This window comes from Marmota monax, unplaced genomic scaffold, assembly GCF_021218885.2.
Source record: "Marmota monax isolate L192 unplaced genomic scaffold, Marmota_monax_Labrador192_F-V1.1 WCK01_AAM20220418_F8-fsc00299, whole genome shotgun sequence".
NCBI classification, from domain to species: Eukaryota; Metazoa; Chordata; class Mammalia; order Rodentia; family Sciuridae; genus Marmota; species Marmota monax.
The window spans coordinates 971,110-997,439 of NW_026694371.1; the positions used below are offsets into that span (position 1 = coordinate 971,110).

General features: G+C 33.0%; 1 pseudogene; it reads left to right on the forward strand.

Moving 5' to 3' along the window:
* Positions 1–26,330, forward strand: part of LOC124109255 (unconventional myosin-VI-like) — a 100,529-nt pseudogene that overhangs the window by 10,781 nt on the left and 63,418 nt on the right.

A 26,330-nucleotide genomic window follows, 5' to 3' on the forward strand; every position in this document is an offset into this window, starting at 1 on the left:
GGAAGTGAGGGGAAGGGGAAAAATAATATAAGGGGGACAAACGAATGTCAGTAGAGGGAGCAGAGAGAGAAGAGGGGAGGGGAGGGGAGGGGAGGGGAGGGGGGATAGTAGAGGATAGGAAAGGCAGCAGAATACAACAGACACTAGTATGGCAATATGTAAATCAATGGATGTGTAACTGATGTGATTCTGCAATCTGTATATGGGGTAAAAATGGGAGCTCATAACCCACTTGAATCAAATTGTGAAATATGATATATCAAGAACTATGTAATGTTTTGAACAGCCAACAATAAAAAATTAAAAAAAAAAAGAGTTGGCCTCTAAAATGCTTTCCTAAAGCACCTATCTAGGAATTTCCTTTGCCTCCTTCCTTTTCAACTCAGATTTGGAGCTGAGGTTTTCAAGATGAGGTTATATGAGATGAGCTTTAGATCATCTCTCAGGAGACTGTAACCTTAGTGTTGCATCTGAAGTCTGACAGCAGCTTTCTTTCATTAGATAGTGAGGGTATCTCCAAAAGAAAACTAATTCCTCCATTATCAGACAGTGGTTAACAAGCAACCTCTGGATGAAAACCTTTTGTGTGGGCTTCATTTTCCAAAGTCAAGTGACCTCGAGTAATTCGTTGGGTATCCATCATAACATACCAATGGTGCCCCCCAACAGTTCATCATATTATTTACATTTTGCTTTTCTGTAGTAGATTTTGTTACCAGGAAAGATCCAATATAATGATTCTAAGATGAATATTATTAATTGATCTACTTGTGTTTTTCTTAAAGTATTGATTTTTAAAAAATAGTGTTGAATACCCAGGATTATGCTATCTTATCTTACAAATGGTTTCAAATCCCTAAAATGTTCTGTTCTTCAACTCTCTACTGATATAGTCTAACTTTGAATAGTAACTTCAAATAAAATGTGTAGTGTGTATTTACATAAAAGTTACAGGTACTGCATTCTTAAAATTATTTCAAAATCTTCTGAGTGACATTCTCTTCCTCTTAAGTATAACATAGATATTATCTTAATGTGAAAAACCTCTGTTTTTAAATACATTCAAAGATGTGAAGAAGCATAAAAATAGCAGAAAACAAATTTGTAATACAATAAAATATTTTTAATGAATTTCCTTAGTAATATAACCATACACAACCTCAGGCCCATTAATTTGGTGACAATGTACAGATTCTTTCAGAGAACAATGCATCTTGATTCCTGACAATTTTTGAAATTTCAATCTTCTTCCAGCTGATCTATTAGCTTAGAGTTCTTCTTTACTAAGGCACACCCATTGAGAAATTTACTAGAATTTAACATCAGAATTTTTCTTAATCATTTCTTTACTATACATTCACTGAATTTTGTGATTTAAAAAATATTCAAGTAATGCCAAGAAAGATAAACATTGTAAAATAAATCTAAAATTTTAATCAAATAAAAATACATTTTTTATGGCTTGGCAGAGTAATATTGGAAACAACCACTGGCACACTTATGTGACTATAGCTCATGTCCTATTATGATAGAAATCTTTGTTCATTAATACATGATAATTTCTAGAACTGTAAAATTTTCCCAACTGATCTATTAATTCTGGAGCTATTATTTACTAATTTAAAATTATTGGGAATGAACATAGAGTTTAAAACAAGAAATATTCAGAAGTAGTGATTCTTAAAAAGTAAAGATGTACTTTTCTTAAATTAAATATATGAATGCCTCTGGAACTAAAACAAAAAATTTCTTTGTTGTAACTTAAATGAATTTTCTGTAGTGAAGAAAAGTAGTTTACAACAATGTAGAGAAAATCTACTTTTTTTCCTTTCATGAGAAATATTTTCATCTCTGAAATACTTCTGGCCACTCCTTTCACCCAAACTTTGACTGATGGTTTTCAGAATTGAACTTTCTCACCAATAAATATTTTCCACACATAATTTCAATCCAGTCACTGAAGATCAAAGATTTTAAATTTGTATGCTCCTTATGTGAAAAAAACAAACAAAACAAAAAACAAGAAACAAAGAAAAACAATAACAACAACAACAAAAACAGGAACTCATGTGATTTTTATGAGAAAGAACTGGTAAATAGGCCATAATAGTGGAGATGTTTCCTATCCTGTTCCCCAATTGTCTGAATCCAGACATTGGAAGCAGGATGACAAAATCTTGGAAAACATGGGCATATTTCCTGAAGGAGTCTCATGGGATTGGGGTCCACTTCTCAACATTCAGATGTCTTTCGTGATCTGAATGAATATGCTGGTAGAGTTTTTGTAGTTAAGGAATGTTCCATAATCTTCAAAAAAGTATCAATCTAATTAAAAGACTTGTTGTAATTTAACTTGTTCACAGGAGACAGTCCTTTTCTTTCTTTTGTGATGGATAAGCCAACTACAATGGGACAGGTTAAATTGAACCGGTCTTGCTATAAATGGCAGGATTTTAGGTTTAAAATGCTTATTTTTTCTTGATTTCCAATGAAGGTTTTATTGTACTTATTTAGAGTGTGTGTGTGTGTAACCTTTTCCATTTTGCTATCTGCCGAGAAGAAGAAAAACTGACAGGCTGATCAATTAAAGCCCCAGTTTTCCAGGAATACCCTGTCCATGATTCTAGAAAGTCAGAGGGTGAGAGGGCAGTATCTGACAGTTAAAGCCATCCTCAGCAAATTAGTAAGGTTTTCCAGCAACTTAGTGTAATCCTGTCACAAAATTTTTGAGAGGTATATTAGTCAAGGTTTTTCTAGAGGAACAGAATAAATAAAAAGTATAATGATACAACTGGGGATTATTAGGTTGGCTCACATGACCAGAGATGGATAGTCCACAATAGTCATCTGTAGCCTCTAGAGCAGATGAACCAGTAGTAACCCAGTCCAAGAGGCTGAACCCCCCCCCCCAAAAAAAAAGGTATCACAGTGCTTGTGACCATTACAAGTCTACCCCTGTCAACTTGATATCTAAATATGACTCTTGGAATCATACTCAAACTCCAAGTAAACACAATAAAAAGGTCATAATTACGCTTAACATAAGTATTTTTTTTACAACTGAGTGCATTAGTTATTTCCCCAGAATAAAAAAAAGAAAGAAAACATTAATGATGTTAATTCAGGCAATATTACATTACATGATGAATAAAGGAGAGAAATATAATTTCCTCTTAATGTATGTGTAATTATGCCCAAACACATTCTTAATGGAATAGGAAAAAATGTCAATGGCAATTATAATACTTGTTTCTGTAATGCCTCATGAAGATGAAGTTGGCATTTATGACTACCTTCTTATATTACTCATTCTGTATTCCTTCTGCCTTCTGCAAGCACCTCAGCAGTTCTTGGCTGTTTACCTAAAGGTTTGATCCAAATCTTCAAATCGTTAAGTCCTCTGGATATTTGGCAATACAGAATGCTAAAGAGTTTTTCTTACATGTCAATTATTTGTCAGACTAGATATCCTAAATATATGAAAAAATAGAAAATGTGTTTCAAGAGAGTTCAATTCAACAAATAAATTCACCTTTGATTCTGCTTTTTTTAAACACAAAAATCCTAAATTAAAAAAATATTTCAATTGCCAAGAGTTTTTGTTAATTATTGAAATAGAAAGTTACTTCCATGCATAAATAAAACTAGAGAAGCTACAGGCAATGAATTAGCCCACTCTAGGCTATACAATGTGAATAGATGAAAACCCACTACAGCTCCTGGGGTAGAAAGAAAAACTTGAAATTCATGGTGATGAGTGTGTTTCTTGAAAGAAGAATATTTACCTTTATCCCATGCAGAAATTTTGTTGAAAAAATATCCCAGTAGATTTCAGTTACCTGAAGGTGCCTAAGATTCCCCAATTCCATAAGTTTTTTGCCTAAAGTCCAATAGTATATATTAGACATGAAAAGAATTCTTCATGTAATAATAAGTTTTCTGTATTTAAGAGTGCCAGAGCATGGGAGGGAGCAGATTCTACAATAACACAAAGTTTTTGAAATTTAGTGCTTGGAGATCTCCAAGGCATCTCTGAAAAGGTATTTTGGAGAACTTGTTACCAGGACTGAAAGAAGATGGATTATGCATTGTGAAAAAAACAACAGAGATACTTGCAGGGTAGCACAAGCTGTACAGCTCCACACTTTCTAGGGTCACTTATAACCGAACATGTGTTAAAAGGAATTTGTCTCTCCTGTTCTGACAAAGAAGAATGATTGGACTTATCTGAAAAATGGAGACAAAGGTTGTGACTCGCCCTAATGGAACAGTAATGTGACCCTGAGAAATCATGAGGAGAATGTATCACTAAGTAGAGTGAGTACTGTTAGGAAGTAGATATTAATGAGCAATAAAATGTATAACAAGGTTACAGTGTTACTCTTAAAGTTATTCAAATTACTGCCAAGACACTTTAAAGAAGATATATATAATCATCTCTAGCAGTTAGAGAATGCAAATTAAATCTACACTAAGAATCCAATTCACTTCAGTCAGAAGCGTAATTATCAATAATACAAATAAAAATTTAAAAAAACATAAATTCTGGTGAGGATATGGAGGAAAATTAAAATAATACTATGCTGGTGGGACTGCAAATTGTTGAAAGCCCTATGGAAAGCCATATGGAGATTCTTTAAATAATTTGAAAAGGAAGCCTAATTTGACCCGATTATCTCACTCTTCACCATAAATCCAGTGGACTTAAAATCAGCATATTGTTGGTGGTACAGCCACATCAATATTTATAGTAGCTCTATTCAAAATATGTAAGCTAGAGTACCAACCTAGGTCACCTCATCAGATAAATAAATGAAGAAAATATGGTATTTAATAGATAATGGAATATTACTAAGCCATAAAAAGAATGACTTTGCCAGTAAATGGATGGATCTGGAGAGTATAATGATAAGGGAAATAAGACAATTCCCAAAAGCAATGTTTGAATATTCTCTCTGATATGCCAATTCTAACAGACAAGAAGGAGGAAGGGGAAGAATAGAAGTTTATTGGATAAGACCAAGGGAAATGAAAGAAATAGAGGGTAATAGGACTATGACAGACAGTAAAATGAATTGGACATACTATTTCTATGTTCATATGTGAACACACCACAGTGAATCACCATATAATATACAACCAGAAAAATGCAATGTTAATTAATATAAGTTATGCTGAATGTATACATAATATGCCAGAATACCTGTAATATGTCATGTATATCTAAAAAATTTTAAAAGCTCTTAAAAATGAGAATAGAAATAAACTAAGTATATAATGGTAGAGTAATTGTCAAAAAAGTTTATCACTGCCAAGGCAGATGTGTAAATAACTTGCAGCAGACATCTGTAGAGAAGCATCAGTACCAGTGCACATGGTGGAGCACATCTATAATCCTAGAGGCTTAGGAAAATGAAGAAAGAGAATTGCATATTTGAGGCCAGAATCAGCAATATTGCTGGGCTTTACACAACAGTGGGACTCTGTATAAAAATAATAAATGAATAAATATTTAAAAATTAAAAAATCAAATACATTTTTTAAAAATTAGAAGCTTTGGGGATGTGGCTTAGTGGTTAAGTGCCCCCGGGTACAATCTCTACTACACACACACACACACACACACACACACGACACATAAACCTTGAGATAAAAAAAAAATATAAAATGATCTAAACTTCTAGAACTATTAAATGAATTCAGCAAAGTGACTCAAAATGGGATAGGGAGGAAGAGCATGAGAAATTACCACTAAATAGGGAAGAGAGGTGGGAGGGAAAAGGATGGAGAAGGGGAATTGCATGGAAGATGGAAGGAGACCCTCATCATGATACAGAGTACATGTATGAGGATGTGAGGAGAGAAAAAAAAGGAGTGTGTCACATTAGATTGGGTAGAGAGAAGTGACAGGAGGGGAGGGGAGGGGAAGGGGGGATAGGAAGGGCAGCAGAATAAAATAACATTATATCTATATATCTATATATCTATATATATCTACATCTGTATGACCAATGTGATTCTGCAACCTGTACAATCAGGAAAATGAGAAATGATACCAAATCTGATTCAAATGTATGAATTGTCAAGATCATTGTACTGTCATGTGTAGCTAATAAAAAATTAATTGAATATAAAAAATGTAATTTCTTAAGAACATAGGCCATGTATCTGTATGTGCAATATCTAATACTGTTATATCATGTAGTCACTTATATGGTAGAGTTGGACAGTTCAAATTTTAAGGAGTAACTAAATATATTTCTTGAACAAGGTAAATAAATTACCAGACTTCAAAGTTATTCTGAATTAAACAGTTTCTTTCACATTTAAGAAAGTCAAAAGGAAGATTATTCCTCTGAGTAATTTTTATATACTCATCATGTAAAGTGAAATGTAAATTAAAGTTAAAATGATTTTTCAAGCCTGTGTCAGGGGCCTGAAGTTTTTTTAATCAGTAGGAGATTTTTAAATCTAATTTTAGACGGTTCCTTTAGTTCTTCTTTTACAGCTCTCTCTGTAGCCCTGTTTATCTCTGCCTATTCACATATGACCGTTGGTTACTATTTGTTATTCACAGTGAATATGTTTAGGTACATTTAACTTTGGGTATTTGGCATTTTTTACACAATATGTTCCCATAAGGAATTTTCACTGGTATAGTCTTTTTTTGCAGGGTCCCCTTGAAAGTGGAGCAAGCAAACAATGCAAAGACTGTCTATAGCCATCTTTTTGATCATGTGGTAAAGAGAGTTAATCAGTGTTTTTCTTTTGAAACTTCATTCTATTTTATTGGAGTTCTAGATATTGCTGGTTTTGGTAAGTACAATTCTTTTGTGAGTTTATTTTTGTTTGATATTTCTTTGAACATATAAGAATATGAATATATATATATATATATATATATATATATATATATATATATATATTTTTTTTTTTTTAAAAACCTTTCTCTCCTGCAATACTTTTCATTTGATATATTTTTCAATTGTATGTTCAAACTTGCGTTTTATAATATGATTTGTACAGAAAGTTGATAGTTTACAAAAAGGGGAAGATTCTTTTAAGTCGTAATGACAAAATTAAAACATGTTGATTAAATCCACCAAAGTTTAGGGGCTGGGGTTGTGGCTCAGTGGTAGAACTTTCACCTAGTATGTGTGAGGCACTGGGTTTGATCTTCAGCACCACATAAAAATAAATAAATAAAATAAAGGTATTGTGTCCAACTACAAGTGAAAACAAAATATTTAAAAAAAAAACACCATAGTTTAAATGTCTCTGCTGAAATGAATACAACTCAAATAAAGGTGAAAACTCTTCAGTGCTACTAATTCAGATAATGTGACTAATGTAGATAATAAAGTCACTAAAACCATGGTTGAACATGTAGAGCCGAGTAAATGTTGACCTAAGATATAGATTAACCTCATGACTGTAAAAATTCCTTGCTAGTGTTAATTGTCAACAAATAATTATTTCCAGATCATTTTCCATCAAATGAATAAGATAACAAAATAACTTATTGTGAATCACTGTGGAATAGTTCAACCAGAAATTAAATGGGTTACTGAATATGATCTGAAAACTGCTGTGTTTTGAATGACTGTGTTATTAAAATCTTGAAGTAAATCTGATGGGTTTTGTACTGGGCTTTATTGATATCAGATGTTTCTTCTGGCTTGAGGGATTGGTTTGTTTCTCTTTGTGATTTGTATGCCTTTGCCTACAGAAGATAAATATTTACATTTTGAGAGGCTCAGAGTCTTTCTTTTGTTTTTATGTGATATAATAAGTATTTTAAAATTTATAATGAAACACTACCTTTTGTTCAAAGATAGATAACCCCCATCACTGACTTAAGATTTCACAATCTTTATACATTTGTTTGCACACTAGTCTATACCAGTTTTAGCATAATACACACATACACAGAATCATAAAATTTTATAACCCTGTAGATCTTAGATATTATGTAATATAATTTCAGAAGTGAATCAATATTTATAGTATTTTTGATAACTGTAATTTTATAGATAAAAAAGTCTTAGAAATCACCTTCTTTTATATCATTTTTGGGCATTGAATTTCTTAAATACCCATTTTTAAAAATTATGTTACAAATGGCTTACATTTTGTTATTTTACTATATAGTTTATTCGACCTGCCAAACAATTTTTTGTCCAATTAGAGCAACGTATTTTTAATTGACAATTATAGTGTCTAATACAATTTGTCTTAAAATAAGAAGACTTTGGGAGTATAAAACAATTGAATATATTTTAAAGCCCAATTTTCAATTGATCTGTTGATACAATAATGTTTTATTTTATGGGATAAATTTATATGAACTTGAATTGATGATGATTCTTCGTGCTGGCTCTTAATTTTCAGAGTACTTTTAACATAACAATTTTGAATCAAAAATTGTAATGAAAAACTTCAACAATTTTTTAATAAAAGGATTCTGAAGGAGGTAATCATTTTTATAATTTAAGATCCAAATTAAGCTATTTTAAATTTCAAGGAAGAGAGACATGCTGTAGTTTCCCAATTGCTGGAGTATAATGAAAGGGGGTCCGGGAATCAGGGAAGCCCAGCAGATGTTATGGTTCACCCAAAGTTTAGGGACTGGTAAAAAATGAATAGGTATCTCCTCAGAAGTTCTGCTTGTTTTATTTTGCGTTTTTCCCCTCTCTTTTCTGATTATTTATGTCTTTAATTCTTTCACTGCTATACAACCTTTTTCTCTCATCTCTGAGCATGACCTTTTTTGCCCTTTCCCCCAAGCTTCTGCTTGCTCTGTTGCCCCCTCTGTAGGGAGTGGCAAAGGTGCTGGGTCAGTAGATTCCATATATCCATTTGCCTCTGGACAATACTTTTCATTCCATGTTAATTTGTGGCCTGCCTGTTGCCTGTGAATAGCCTGCCTTTGGTTGGCCACCATCTCTGGTCCAGTAAGAAACTTCTTTCCATTGCTTATAGCAAATAACAGTGGGCATAGGAGACACTCAGAATACCACCCATAGCTAGGAAAGTTTCTTTATAATTCTTTAGTGTGTAGTAAAAATAAAAGCAGCTTTGGAATAGTTGAGTTGTGATTAGGTTCATTATTTTTTCCTTTAAAGCTGAATTCTATAATATTTTCTACCAAAACCCTTGACATTCCTTCCTTTGTACTATTAGAGATATGTTTTTCTGAAAAAAGATAAAGGGACCAACAGGTCATATAGTCCAGTTTTTTATTTTACAGATGAAGAAACCAATTCCCAGAGCATGTTTGTAACTTCTGCAGACCTGAGCCTCCTTTCCTGGCTGCTGGCCCACAACCCTTTAGTTTCTTTATATTAACACTTATATTTTCTAAGTTCTGTCCTCTACTGTATTTGGGCTGAAGTATGCAGTATTTTATTTCCTATTGCCATCCCATCTGTCCTTTCCCACAATTTTATTATCTTTTTTGTCTCTGTGGGATTTCATTCCACACATTCCAGCTTTTGTATGAGTTAGTTATATGTTGTAGTTAAACCAATTTTGACCATAAACACACAGATGAATCAGGTAAGATAGTTCTGAAAACGTTTTACCAAACTGCATTAGTTTTTCCATTACCACATGAAATTTTATGTGCTTGACTCCCATTTAATATACACTAATCCTTCCTTCCACACCACCCAGCAAGAAGCTTTATCTAGAAATAGGAACTGCATAATGGGGAGACACTGTATTGATTTATGTTTATTTTTATAATAATCCTGTAAATATAAATGTGAATTTCAAATTCAGATTGGGTTCAAGTGAAGAGTGCCCTCCAGCATTTCTTGGACAATACATGAATGAAAATATTTAAACATTGATGAGAAAATGTTAGAACATACAAACTTAAACTTATTGAATAACATACCCATCTAATAAAATCCTTTAATTTTTTTTCAAAAAGTCACTAAATTTATATCTAGGAACTCAATTTTTATTTGTATATTATTTTTCCAAATTTTGTTTCTTTTCTACCTTGTATATATTGTATTCCTGTATAGGTAATTATAATTCATTTCCAGTTAATTGTTATTACCTTTAATGTCTGTCTGCAAATATTCAAAATTTATTTTGTCTTAGCAGGGTGTTATGGTGCATGCCTATGATCACAGTTGCTCAGGAGACTGGGGCAAGAGAATCATAGGTTCAAAGCCAGTCTCTGAAGCTTAGAGAAACCCTGCCTCAAAATAAATTAAAAGGGTTTGGAATATAGCTCAGTAGTAGAGTACATCCCTCCCTTCCAGAAAATTGTTCTGTCTTTGGAAAACCATTTAAGGTTATAATAGTTGGTTTAAACTTTTGCATTTTAATTAGTAAAGGTTATGATTAGAAATGACACAGAAATTAACTACAGTTCATATTGCACTTTGTTTATGTATTTATGATTATTTCATTTCTAGGAGCAAGAACTCTATCAAAAAGAAGGTTTAGGTGTTAATGAAGTATATTATGTGGATAATCAGGACTGTATAGGTATGTATTTTTTATTCTATTTTTGGGAAATGTGTGACAGTATAGCAAGTGCATTTGCTAGTCACTTTTCTGCATTTTGTGATTTACATTAGTAGCCATGGGACTTGAAACTAGTATCTGAGGGATGTTTTCTTTTAAAAAAATATCTATTTTTTTACTTGTCAGTGGACCTTTTTAAAATTTTATTTATTTATTTATTTTTTTGTAATTGTAGATGGATAGCACGACTTTATTTTATTTCTTTATATTTATGTGGTATTAAGGATCAAACCCAGCACCTCACATATACTAGGAAAGTGCTCTATCACTGAACTATAGCCCCAGCCTCTTGATGGACCTTTATTTTAGTTGTTTCTATGAGGTGCTGAGAATTGGACCCAGTGACTCACACATACTAGGCAAGTGATCTACCACTGAACTAGAACCCTATCCTGGAAGTTTACTTTCTTAATACTGCTTGCAATTTATTTTTCCTATCAAGACATCAGATTCAGCTTTGTTGAAACTTTTTCTAAAATCTCTTCTATTTATTGTGATTTTACTTAAAAAAGCCTAAAAGTGTGAACCAGTTTGCAGGAGACTCAGTTGTTCAGGCACAAAGGGATTTATTGTCTCACATGACAAAACCCATAATTAGGCTAGGCTCCAGGTGAAAATTGTCAGAGGTTCCCTTGGTTCTATTCTGCTCTGTGCACCCACTCAGAGGTTGCAAGTTGGCTTTAGAAATTCCATGTGTCACATCCCGAGAATACTCTGTAGCAGAAGGGTTTCTGTTTTTCTTGTCTTTTTTTTATCAATAAAGAAAGCTTCCCATCTAATCTCCCAGCCAGATTTCCGTTATCCTTTTTTTCTACACCATCTTTAAAATCAGCTGTTGTGCAAGCCTTGTTCTGAAAACCCCTTTTGACAATCTGGTCAATAACTCATGTCTAGGCTTGGTCAACAGAGAATAATAATGAGGAGGATACTCTTTATATTTATATTAAATTATATTAAATAATCATATATATTAGGAGCTTGCACATGTTCCCTGGTCTACTCAGAATATCCTTAACATGCTCTCCTTCTTACCTCTGTGCCTTTGACTGGGTGGAATTCATCCCCTTCTGAATCTTTTAGCCCACCTCTGCCTCCTTCTACATATATCAGAACACTCTCGTTAAAACATGTCCCTCCTTTACAACTGCTAATTACCCAAGAAGTATTATGTTCTGATCAAGGCAGTTAGAATCTTAATTTATCTTCTGTGTCTTGGAGCTCTGTCCCATTCAACAGTCTTTATATACTCTACTCAAGCAGATTGCATTTTATAGCTGTTCTGGACAGACAGAAAATTCAAACAGCATGAAGTAAAGGAGCGTAAAAATGTGCCATTCCTGAAAAGTTTTGCTTGAAAACATTAAAATCAGTTTCTAAAACTAGTATTGAAAGCTCTTCATGCCAAAGCTTCTGTACTTTTACTTAATTCTGAATGTAGATGTCATCTAGAAAAGGGAGGATTTCTTGTTCCCCTCTTATCCTTGTTTACACTGTTATTACATTTTTCATGTTCTTTATTGAGTTATTTTCTAAAACACATATTAAAAGTACGATGTGACCTTCTAACAAATGGCCAGATTTGAAATAAAGATGCATTTGCTCTCAATAGTCTTAATGCTTTCAGAATCATCTGTTCCATTGTTTCCAACCAGTCCTTGAAATTTGAAAATTTTCATGTTATCTTTAAAGTGTTGTTGTTTTTACCCTGACTGTTTTCATTTTTTGAAATAGATTTAATTGAAGCGAAATTAGTTGGACTACTGGGTATTTTAGATGAAGAGAATCGCCTTCCCCAGCCAAGTGACCAGCACTTTACACCTGCAGTTCACCAGAGGCACAAGGACCATTTCCGACTCACTGTGAGTTTGCCGTTCTTAAGTTGAGACACTGGAGGGAAGAGAAATCTTTGAAAAGGCGCACCAGATATCAGATATTAATAGACCATTAGAATCATAAATTATGTAAGGTTTGAAGTAACTCTTCATATCTAGCACAGCATGTTCTATAGATGGACATTTTATATATATATATATATATATATATATATATATATATATATATATATATATATATATGATATTGCTTTATATGGGTCAAGAATCTCTTCTCTGGCTAGAAAGTTTATACCTCAAACTTGTGATCCTCCTGCCTCAGCCTCTTGAGTTGCTAGGATTACAGGAGTGCACCACCGTGCCCTTTGAGTGTTTTTGTTTGAATTATCTCATTTTGTCCTATTAGTCTATTTGTGCTACAACAAGCAGACAAACAGGGAGAAGTTAAGTGATATGCTTTCATACATGTGAGGAAGTGGTAAGTTTGAGGCAGATGAGGCAGTTGGCAACAGAGCCTTCTCCCTGACTTCTGGTCTGTTGCTTTGTATGGAGAAAAGCCTGTGTTCTGTGAGCTCTCAGAACTTGATTAAGCCTATAAAGTTCCCACTCTTATTTATTTATTTATTTTGTTGTTGTTGTTGTTGTTGGACACAAAACCTTTATTTCTTTATTTACTTTTAATGTGGTGCTGAGGATTGAACCCAGGGCCCCACATATACTAGGCAAGCGCTCTACTGCTGAGCCACAACCCCAGCCTTTATTTTTTATTTTTAAATGAGATTTTTTCCCCTTTACTTTAGGTTATTTTATGGGTCAGATATGATTGTGTGTGTGAAAGTGTTTTGGAAACTTGAAATGATTCAAATATGAGATACCATATTCAGATGGTACAATCTTAAAATGATTTAATTTTTTGGAAATAAGTTCATGTAAACATGTTAGGATGTATGGTGGGAGAGTCCCTGTACTGATCTCAGGTATTTATTACCTGGTTGTTTCTGGAAATCATCTGATTAAATACTATGGGCTTTGGTGGATTTTAAAAGTTCTTTGGGTGATTCTAACAAGTACCGAAGTCAAAAACCGCTGCTTTTGAAATATATAAATAGGCAGTTAAATTTATAAAATGCCAACTATGTCTTGCATGTACTTCTAATGATTGGGTTTTGTTTTGTCTCTGTTTTTTTTTTTTTCATTTGTTTGTATTTTTGTCTTACACCTATTTTTCCCCCTAGAGATTATCACCAAAAATTTGCTAGAATTCACTAATACTCTACGGTATATCCAGATGCTTAGAAAGCACCATAATTATGAAAATTTTAGAAAGCACCATAATTATGAAAAAATTCCTTTATAATTTTAAGTATTTTACACCTCAGACATTGTGTAAAGGATACCTAAGTGATGTATTTTTCATAACTTAATAACTTATGTATGTTTTCAGATCCCTAGGGAGTCTAAGCTGGAAGTACATAGAGATCTGAGAGACAACGAAGGCTTCCTTATCAGGCACTTTGCAGGGGCAGTGTGCTGTGAGACAGTGAGTATAACACTCTATGTACAATGCGATAGCTTCTAGCTGGCTATTTAAGTTTAAATAAAATTAAAAATTCAGTTCCTTAGTACATGAGTCACACTTCAGGTGCTAAATATCCATATTGACTAGTGACTGTTTTGGACAGTACAGATATAGAACATTTTTGTTATCAAAGAGAGGGTTCTTTTAGAGAGTGATGAATTAAGTAAGGGACATTTATCATAAGATGGACTAAAACATTCGATTTGATTTGTTTCTTAGACCCAGTTTTTAGAGAAAAATAATGATGTTTTGCATATGTCTCTTGAATCTTTAACATGTGAATCCAGGGATGAGTTTATATGGGAATTATTTGAATCATCCACAAATAACAACAAAGATACAAAACAAAAAGCAGGAAAACTTAGCTTAATCAGTGTGGGAAACAAATTTAAGGTATTTGTGTTAAATAACTTGAAAGTTTTGCTGTATTTAAAATATATTATTTTATATTCTAAAGTGGATAATATAGATCACTGTCATAAATCCCACAAGTGCATTTTAAGAGAACACTCTGCTTTGTTGATACCTATATGCAAAATATCAAAACATAGCCCCTTGTCATTAAATATACAGAAATGCTCATGATTTTCTAAATGTGTTCTCTCTTGGTGCATAACATATCTGATTGCTGCTCCTAATGTCCTTGCTTCTGCATACTTTCTAGTTGATCTTCAATTCTCTTTCCCACGTGTTTTCTGTTTCCTTCCTCATTCAGCAGTTTTGTTTAGCTGGAGTAGTTCAGCTTAGGATGGCTAGAGAGGACTAGTTAAGTTGAGAGAGGAAAAGCAGGCACAATCAGGGGCTTCAGGTAAGTGATCGCCTTCATGGACTCCTATTTATAGAGTGGCTGCCATGTTAAAAAGAGCTGGTCTCAAGTTAATGATGCAGTTTATAATTCATTTCTACATGTTTTCTCTCACAGTGGCATTGTGGGCATGCATCTTGTACTAAAATTTAAATAAAGCTTTTGATAACTTCTGCAAAAGATAATTGCTCTGGTGCGGCAAACTCTTTAAGTTGCTTATTTAACCTTAAAAAAAATTTCATTTATTAATTTTGAATCAAATTTATTCTTTGAAATCTGACAAGGAATTGTCACAAGGTTTGTCTTATAAATGAAATACTACTAATTAGTTATAAAATTAGTAGTATAAAAATAATTTTAAAATGTTTATAGTATAAGTTTAATGATCAAGAACCTATCATGTGTAGAACAAAAAATAGAATTAATTTCTCTTTTACACATCTCCACACAGTAAAGTTATTATATTTGAAACAAAATACTATATTTGCCTTTTGAAATATGTACTTTAAATACTAATATGATGTAATTAGTACTATGGTATTAACTTTAGTATAAACCTCGAATCCTTCTTGGATTGAGATGGACTCTAAATAATGATTTGAGAAAATCATATGTGTAAAAGCTAGGTTTTTAAAAAATAGCTTAAACATAAATATAGGAAAAATTTAATGTTAATCTTTTCCTCATGCTCTTCCTCCCTGTTCTGTTCTTAGTTGCTCTCTTTATATCAAAGAAGACATTTGGCATTTGTTTTTTAAGGATTGGCTAGCTTCGCTTAGCATAATCTGCTCTAATGCCATCCATTTCCCTGGAAATTCTATGATTTTTGTCATTTTTTAGTACTGTGTAATACTCCATTGTGTATAGATGCCACATTTTTAATCCATTCATCTATTGAAGGGCGAGTGTGGGGAGAGAAAGGGAGAGAGAAGGGAAAGCATATGGAAATGGTAGGAGACCCTCAATGTTACACAAAATTACATATAAGAGGTTGTGAGGGGAAAGGGGGGGGGAAACAAGGGAGAGAATTGAACAATAGCAGATGAGGTAGAGAGGGAAGATGGGAGGGGAGGGGAGGGGAGGGGGGATAGTAGGGGATAGGAAAGGTAGCAGAATACAACAGTCACTAATATGCCATTATGTAAAAATGTGAGTGTGTAACCAGTGTGATTCTGCAATTTGTATTTGGGGTAAAAATGGGAGTTCATAACCCAATTGAAATGTATGAAAGATGATATATCATGAGCTTTGTAATGTTTTGAACAACCAATTAAACAATATATAGGAAAAATTAATAATACATTTTTATATAGCCAAATAAAAGTATTTGAATTTTGTTATGTTATATTCATTAAGTATAAGTTTATGTTTTACTCAGTAGGCAATATGTTTTTTTTTTCTTATTTGAATATTCTTTTATTCCTGATGGGACATTTGACAACAGATTGGTTTAAAAATAGTATGTTAGTGGAATATACCCATAGTTGTAGCTAGTCAGAAGACTAAGGCAAGAGTATTGCTTAAGCCTAGAAACATTTTATGTTGCCTTGGGCAACATAACAACCCCCATCTCAACAAAATTTTTTAAAAAGAGGACATTTGCTTCGATAAAGTAGATATCATTCATTAAGTTTTTTCCTACTGTGGTACTGTAGTAGTTTTGCTAGTAAGAACATACTTGAAATTTTAGATAACATAATTATAAACAAAAACATTCTTAAAACCCTTCTTTGCTTTTAATAATTTTTTATGTTGAGCCTTTGAAGTGACTTAAAATTGTTTATTTAAGCCAGGTATGATGACACATGACTGTAATCCCAATGACTTGGGAGGCTAAGGCAGGAGTCAAATTCAAAGCCAACCTCAGCAACTTAGTTGTTAAGTAGCCCTAGAATCAATCGCTGGTACCAAAAAAAGCATATGTATATATATGCGTGTGTGTGTGTATATATATATATATATATATATATATATATATATAGTGTTTTTATTTTCACTGCTGAAATCTATAACTGAGTGATAACTATAACAAAAGATTTCACATTTTCCTGAGATACTTTGACATGAAATTTTAATAATGTTTCTTAATTTTAAATATAGTTGGGTAGCTCATTAATTTGAGGCATGTAAGGCAATAAATACAGAACAGGCTACCAAATTTAATGTAGTATTTCAGTTATCCAACATTACAGGAAACAAAAGTTTTTCATGATATTTTCAAATGATTGAAACATAACCCTTTTACTGTATTTTATAAAAAATCATTTCCTTATGATGGAATCATTCTTCTATTATAAATATGAATATTTGTTCTAAATAAAATAAAATATGTTCTAAATAAAATAAAAAATAAACTACGAATTACCTAAGACTATTTACCCATATGCTTTATGATCCTTGACTGTTGTTCTTTCATAATTGACTTTCTTTTCTCTTTTTTCAGCTGCTGTTAGTTTATTTTCTTGTTTCTACTCTTCTGACTGCCTCCTTTATGGGGGAGAACACCATACTTAGTTTGTGGATTACGAAGTGTGGACTTTGTGAGGGTTGTTTTCATTCCAAAATAGTGACTCTCATACTTGCTTTTCAGTCATATGAGGGTCCTGATTGATTAAGGTTGTCACAATTCTGTCAACCAGATAAGTGGTGTATATCTTTAATCTAATGACAAATTTACTTCATTTTTAATAACATAAGCTTATGGTATGTGTGGTATACTATAGCATCACACACAGGAGAATAAAATTTGGTGTCAGGCTTGTATTAGAATCATGCCTTTGTCATTACTCTTTCCACGATCTTGGGCAAGTTATTTTCTTCCTAACCTCAATGCTGTACCTGCAAATTAAGGCTAATAATACATCCTTAATTAGGATTGTTGTGTTTTACTCTTAATTGACTTAAATATGGCAATGCTCATGAAAAGCTTTGAGCAGTTGAACACTTCCTTACTCATAGGAAACATTCAGTAAAGTGTACCTGTTATTTTTAATTATAGCTATGATCAATATAGTTTATTAAGAATTAACATTATAATTTAACTTTTTAAAGTAGTATAATAAGCATCTCAGTATAAAAATCCAGATAAAGAATTTTATGTATTTAATGTACTTTGCAAAGTAATAAAGCAAATAAATGATTTTAAGGTACTCAGCCAGAGTAAAATATAATATCATAAAAACATGAAAACATAGTAATTTGTATTCATTGTCAATTTTTTTGAGAAAGTTGTCCAAGTTTTAAAAAATATTTGAAATGTGAACTGTTTTAAAACAGTAAAGAGAATTTCTATAGCTAGATAAGACAATTTTATTTATGCTAAGTGTTTCATGAAATATTTCTAATACATACCAATAATGAATATACTTTTTAAAAAATATTTTTAGTTGTAGTTGACAATCTAGCTTTATCTGTCTATCTATCTATCTATCTATCTATTTATATGTGGTGCTGAGGATTGAACCCAGGACTTCGCACATGCTAGGCGAGCCCTCTACCGCTGAGCCACAACACCAACTCCAATAATGGATATTTAAACATCTTCATTCTTAAGAGCCTATGACACAAACTACACCTAGTTTGCCACATGTTAAAACACCGAATTATTGATCTCACGTCGAATGGATCCTCATATTTTCATTATCTTCCTTCATTGCCTGTCTACTTTTTCCTCATATCATCCTGAAAATTTGTGTATTTTTATAAATGTTACTAATTTTCAGTCTTTTAATCATATGAATCCTGTGTAAGTAAGTAAAGTTATTGTTCTTGACATTTCATTATCCATTTTGCATGATACTGTTAAAGAGTTTATATGCAAGCAGGTTGTTAAATTGTAATGTGTTATATGTGGATGTTATTGCATGTTATTTTATTCTAATATAGGAGAATTAATATTAACTCATGTCACTGTGTTCTTTGGTTTTTGAAATAAACTTATTTCCTTTATTTTAGAGACACAGTTAAATTTGCTTCTGGATAAACTTCGAAGTACTGTGAGAACATTTAAAAAGAAAGCAGGTTTCTTTGAATAGTCCTCTAAAACTATTATATAGTAATTATCCAGGTAAAGAATAGTAACCCTGGAATAATTAAAAATATATTTCAGGGCTGGGGTTGTGGCTCAGTGGTAGAGTGCTTCTCTCGCATATTTGGGACACCGGGTTCTATCCTCAGTAGCACATAAATAAATAAAATAAAGAAATTGTGTCCACCTACAACTAAAAAAAAGTTATTTTAAAAATATATCTTACACCAAATTCCCTATGTTAAAAAAATCAGTTTTTAAGATGATGATTATTCTGGTTAGGTTTTTTTCCTGAAGAGAAGTTAAATATGTATGCAAAGATGAATTATTTTATAAATATGTAGAAGTCTTTGAGTATTATTAAATTAAGTTTATCTTATAGTTTCAAGAAGGTGAAAAATATTTTGTAATTATTGAGGATAATGATGAAATGATGTTTTTTGAAAGAACAAACAAGGCTCACCATTGGAGAAAATGTACCTTTATTGAGGAACAGCTCTGCATATTTATAGAGCCGAGGGTGGTTTGAGAGTTATGACAGTTTAATGGTTGAACGGTTTGACAGTTGGCATGGGGTGCTTTCTGATTGGTGGGTAAGGATCATGTGAGCCAGCAGGGCTACTCTGATTGGTGGGTAAGGATCATGTGAGCCAGCAGGGCTCACCATTGCACAGCTCTTCTTGGGGGATGGGGAAGTTAGTCTTTGGAGCCGATGCAACTCCCAACATTTTTATTTTTAGGATTGAAAATAAGGCATTATAATTTATCCTAATTTTATGTAGTAACATTCTACAGACATGGCAATGTGATGTGGAAAAATATGTACATGATATTTTTATGTCCTTTTATAAAGGTAAATCTACAAGGAGTCTTTTTTTTTTTTTTGCTGGAGATTAAACACAGGTCTTTGTGCATGGTAGGCAAGTGTTCTACCACTGAGCTACATCCCCGAGCCTTTTTATTTTTTATTTTGACACAGGGTCTCACTAATTTGCTTAGGCTGGCCTCCAGCTTGCAGTCCTCCTGCTTCAGCCTCCAAGTAGCTGCAATTACATGTGTGCACCAACATGCCTGGCAGGAGCCTGATTTTAACTATACATTTTAGGGATTTACCTTAATTTTTTAAATGAAAAATAAAAACTTGACATAGAAAGATATTTAATATGTGGATTATATAAATGAAGCATGAGTCCAAACAAATCTACATAACTTGACTGACTATTCTTCCTTTTCAAATACTAATGATTTTGAAAAGCTAGGCATTTATTTTGTCAGTGCTACTGTTGCTTAGCTTACTGTTAGACTTGCTTTTGGAACCATTCAGAAAATCTTTTCAATATTCTCATTGGCTGAAAGTTTATCTCTTAAAGATCAAGAATGTTTATAAACCAAGTCTGATGAAGAGGGTATATAGAGTGCTACTCTAAAATATTACTTCTGTTATAGAAACATGTTCTAAATTATTTGCAGTGAGCATTACCTTTCATGTAATTCTTGTTTTGCAAGGTGACTACTTTGAAGAGAAGCTGCTCTTTGAATGTCTAGCATATTAGCTTCAGTACATGAAAATTTCTTTGTATACCTAATCAGTATTCTTTCTCCCTCATTCAGAATAATCTGATAACCAAATGAATGACCTTAAGCTTTTTATTTCAAGCTTTAAATGTTAATACTATGATAATACAGTTTTTAGTTCCTTAGTGATTATTTTAATGTTTCATGTGTTAATATGCTTTGAAAGTTTCTGGTATTCATAAAAATAGAAAAACACTATATGTATTATCTCAAAAGGTGCCTTTGTTCTCCTAGGGAGCAAGCTTTATTGGTTGCATCAAACCTAATTTAAAGATGACAAGTCACCACTTTGAAGGTGCTCAAATTCTATCTCAACTTCAATGTTCAGGTATTTCCATATGTTCATAATCTGTGTCACTGTGTGTCAGTAGTCATAGCTTAAGTGCAAAATAATAGGACCACTGATTTCAAGTAATTCACCATTACTTTGGTTATTTTTAAGTGTAATAAAAATAAGTGTAATAAGATTTTTATCTTATTTTCTTTGATTTAAGAAAAGCATGGATGGCAAATTACTTGAACAATATTGGATTATGGTTTATTGTGAAATAAAGGCATTTTACAAAGTTGTAGTAAAATTTTATAAAATCACTTTAGTAGCAAACCTGAATCTCCCTTTTGTAGACTGCTTTCTTATTACCCTCTCAGTCCAGAAGCACTTCATTTCTCATACCCTACACAGTTAGAGTAGGAGGTTTGTTCTGTTGTCCTTGCTTCCTCTCTACCATTTGTGAAAAAATAAAAAACAGAATGAAGCCCTTGGCTTCTGTTGCCCTTTTATGCATTTGATTAATTCTATCACTTGCCAACCCTATCCCTGCACATCTGACCTTGATGCATCAGAGAAGCCTCAGGCCCTGGGTTCATTTTTTCTTTACCCCATGCCTACACTCCATCTAATACTGGCCTTTTCCCTGAGGCATCAGCCTTCTTACGTTTTGATCCAGCTTAGTCTCCCGAAATTTTCTCAAACTCTCTTGCCTCTGTATTTTACTCTTTGTGGAGGTAGATTTAACCGTGAAATATGGTCACTTACGTTTCAGGGTCCTTCAATGAAATGGACCCTTTTCAAAGCCTGCCGCAGTCTGGCTGCAGCAAAATAACCAGGGGGTGACGAGGAACTTGTGTAGATTGATACAGCAGGAGTGGGAGCCGTTTATTGCAGGACAGGAGGGGTATATATACATGACACACAGCTCATCTTAATTAACATAAACTAGATACAGCAGTCAAGCAATAAGGAATCTCCACACTTAATGGCTCCCTGGAGTTACTTCACAAACCACTCCCTCTGGCATTTTGCCAGGCGCCATCTTGACTTGTTTACAGACACTAACAAAAGCCTGGTACTGAATTTTGTATTCTTTAATAATTTGTAATTTTGTATTTTGTTCCTGAAAGAACCCTCCCCAAATCACATAAACTCCAGGCTTCCCCAATCTGGATCTACCTCTCACTGCCTCTTACAAAACCTTAGCTGTCTAAGTTTGTTCTGCCCTTTCTCCTTGTCTGCTGGAATTGGGAGACAAGTCAGGTTGACACCACTTAAAATTCATGGTCAGTGACCTTTTAGGGCTCTCAAACCTGTCCTGTCAATTTTCCCTGGTTAGCTTGTTCTTAAATCTCTGAGCCTCTGCCAGAAGATGGCTTTATCTCTTTGCCAAAAAACTTTAAAGTTTCAACTGTCTGCTACCAAGAACTTGTATCTATCTGAATATCCTTCCTTCCTATTAAGAAAGCAGAAATTGCCTCTCTTCCTAGTTGAGGCTTACAGTGCTTTGAAATCCATCCCCACTTATTGCAAGTAGTCACCTTGCAATACATATAATCAGCACTGAATACATATGCATATATTATATGTATTTTTGTACCATTCCCTTTGGATGTGGGTCTCTCTCATTTCACTTAAGTGTGCTTAAATGTGCTAAAAATCTTATCTATGATTTACCTTCCCTTCCAACTACTCCCCATCTTTTTTTCTTACTGTGTATAGTTGTTCCCTTTCCTCTCCCACAAATAGTCTATTCTCATTTTATGCCCTCTACTCATTCTTTAACCTCAAGAGAGTTCAGCTTTTATCTTGATAAGGTCACCAGTGGTTGCCTTCTTAAATTGGATATTCATTTTGCAGTCCTTAGTGGACTTCACAGAATTCAAATCTGACCAGTCTCTTCCACATTTCTTTTCCTTAGCTTCTGAAACAGTGTATGCTCTTATTTTTCTTTGAAATCCTCTGGCCTTTCCCAACTCCTCTACAGGCTCATTTTCTTCTACATGGATAGTATTTCTTAATAGTTTTTTTTTCAGGATTTGGATTCATCCTATTATTTTTTCTACTCACTTTATATCAACTCTATCTAGTAGAATTTTCCAGATGATAGAAATATTCTGTATCTGTGTTATTTAATATGGTAGCCACTAGCCACTGGCTATTCAGCATCAGAAATGTGGCCAGTAGGACTTATTTAAAGTTTAAATAAATTGAATTTTAATATTTTAAAATTTAAATCATCACATGTCTAATGTACCTATAGAGCTTGTGGCTAGTGATTGCCATGTTGGAAAGCACAGGTTATATATTTTCTAAGTCTCCCTTAGTACCATTGACATTACTTCCTAAATAATGAGCCCTATTATTCTCTAGTCCAAGTTGTCATCATCTTGTTCCTGGCCTTTTGCTTTAGCTTTGTAAGTATTCTCTTTTTTTCTATTCAGTCTCTTCTTCATATGCATTCTGAATTATTACTTCACAACTCAGCTCTGATCATTGTTTTTACTGCCTAAAATACTCTAATAGCAGCTGGTTGTGGTGGTGCACCCCTGTAACCCCAGCTCCTCTGGATACTAAGGCAGAGAATTACAAGTTTGAGGCCAGTCTAGACCCTATTAGACCCTGTTTCAAAATAAAAGTAAAAAGGATTGGGATCATAGCTTGGTGGAAGAGTGCTAGCCTGGGTGAGGCCCTAGGTTCAATTCCTTGTACTGCCATTAAAACAACAACAACAACAACAACAACAACAAAATAAAACTTCTAATGGCTCCTTTCAGCATTAGAGTGAAGAGCAAAATTCCTGGTAGCTTGTGAGGCCTCATACTATCTAGCCTGTGTGTCTTTAGCTCCCTAGTTTCACTTTCTACCCAGCCTCTTCTCTGTGTGCTTCATCCATACTGACTTTCCTTTCAGTCCCTTCCGTACTCTCTTGCAGGATCTGCATATGCTCTTTCAGTGTTTGGAACAGTCTTGTTACATGCTGCATTTTTCATCTTTCATGTCTCAGCTTGATTGCTACTTTTCTTTGAAAGCCTTTCTTGATATTACTATCCTGGAAGGGAGCCTTAATTCATGGTGCTGAAGCTGGTGCCTTTATTTTAGAGTCATAGTTACAAATTTTACGTATACTTGTATAATTATTTTTCCTTCCTCCAATCGATAAGCCCATGTTGACAGAAACTGTTTTGGCTGATTACCAAATCCCTGTTTCCATGGAATATATTCTTTGTTGAATGAAATGCACATTCTAGGAAAATTCTAAGAAATACTGGAAAATTAAATAACTCATTCCTACTGAATTCCTGCATATAATACAGATGTATTTTTGTCTTTTGTCTTTTAGGGTGTTGTGATTTAGAATTTAATTTTTTTCCCATTTAAATTCCTTTATTGCCTAAGTGAGCATCTAGTGTCCTGAAAAGTCAAGCATATTTAGATTTAGCTGTGTGTGCTATTAGATTAGCAGAATATGGATTTACTGATGTGTCAGCAAGGATTCTCCTTTCAGTAAGCAGGATATTTCATATGTTAAGTTGCATTAGCAATTTAACAGATGAAACCCATTCATGATACTTTATTTTTTAAAGTACTAATAATAGTATAATGATATAGTTTTGTAATAAGAAAAAGCTAAAAGTAACAATGAGTGGTAGGAATAAGAAATATTTATGAAGCTTTCTAAAATAAAGATATTTAAGATTTGTATTCTATTTTACCTTTCCATTTTTACTGGGTTTTATTTTTTGTTTGTTTTGAAAATAATTAAGACACCTACTAAAATTACCAACTTCTTATCATCCAATAGCAGGACAAAATACAAAAAGGTGAGAGAAAGTAGGTTGTCTTCCTCTGTGAAACTGAAGCTGTGCTGTCCAAAGTAGAAAGGGGAGTTCTGAGTATACCAGCCAGCAGTGTATGAAACAGCTGTTTATCAGAGTCCCAGATTAAGAGCCAGGTCTTGGGAGTTTCTAGAAGAGTATTTGACTTCTAGTAATTGATTTCTATTTTTTCAGCTCAAAAATTAACTTTAAGTATTAAGAAGTTCATTGTAGGCTTAGTAGTTTGTTAAGCTCCATGAAATTCTTAATGAACTTCTATGAACCAGTTCATAATTTGCAGTTATAAAGAAAAGCCTAGAAATTTAAGAGGTGGTACTTAAAATCTGTGGCAATACCAACCAAATCTTGTTTTTATTTCTCCAGGCAGAGCCTAGAACTAAATCTAGTTCTGGAAATTTTTTTCTTTTAAGAATGATGGTTTTTATGTTTCATTAATCACTATATACTTTATGCTTTTTTATTTAGTTACATTTCTTATACTGATCAGATTAAATTTTGTTCTATTCTTTTTAAATTAATGTATTGTATTCCAGCATATAGTTGTAGCATAATTTAATCAGGAAATACTATAAACAGTGATCTTGTGGATATCTGAATATTCTCCACAAATATCTTCACTTACAAGTATGAAGAGTTGTAGGGTAGGCTCAGAGAAGTATAAATTACTGAAAGGGATGGGTGTTTTCTAATTGCCATCCAAGATTGTTGTCCTGGTTTACTCTAAGAATGTATGCCTGTGTTATTCCACATTGACATCAACTCTGAATACTCTTGATGTTTTGTACCTTTGACAGTCAATAGTCTAAAATTCAATCTGGTTCCCCAGAAATACTATCTTTCTTATAAGATTGTTTTAAAGTAACAGTTCACTTAAAAATTTTTAGAGTTTCATTTTTTTAACTAAAATTTTTGACCAGCAGAAATTTATTTTGGTTTAAATAAGAAAGTAAGGGTCTAATGTTATTTTCATTTTCCAAATAGCAAGCCATTTATCATAACACTATTTATTAAATAATCTTTTTTTCCATTGATTTTAGTAGTCCCAGAGACTAAAATTCAGGTCTCATTGTGAACAAAATTCTTGGCATTCTCTCTGGTCATTGAACTTTTCCCAATGTATTTTACATTTTTCCTAACCCCTAAAAGCTCATATTGCCTCAAGGCTCAGATTAACCACTTATTAGAATTACACTGGTAACAAATATTGATCGTATAGACTTATCATTCCAATAGATTAGTTTCTCTAAGAGCGTCTTTATATTGAGTAGTGAGCTTTCCATTCCTTTTCTTTTGCTTTGTTTAAGTACCAGAGAGAAATGGTCATATATTTGACTACTTTTTGGAGACTCTGTTAGAAATTTTGTTCTAAATTTAACCTCAGATCTTTGAAAGTGTACTTGTACTGGGCTTTGCTTGGTATACTGAGATGTAATGAAGATATGCCTAGCATGAAAAAATATAAAAATAGGCTGGAGCTTTGTAGAGAACATTAGTTTGCCTCTAGTGATATTGGTTTTAGATGGAATTTTACTATAGTAATTTTGAGTGGTAGATAAGTTGAGACATAATGATTAGAAGTGTATTTGCTATGTAATCTTTTATTGTTGATGATTTCTGTAAATTGTCCTTTCTTAAACATTAATTTTTAAAATTGGTCATTCATGAGTTATTTTGGACTTCTGCACAGTGACTGGCTGTGATTCGTGTTTATGAATCTAGGTATGGTGTCTGTTTTGGACATTATGCAGGGCTGTTTCCCATCACGAGATTCATTTAGTGAACTCTACAACATGTATAAAAAATTTATGCCAGAGAAACTTGCAAGATTGGATTCAAGGCTATTTTGTAAGGTACAAA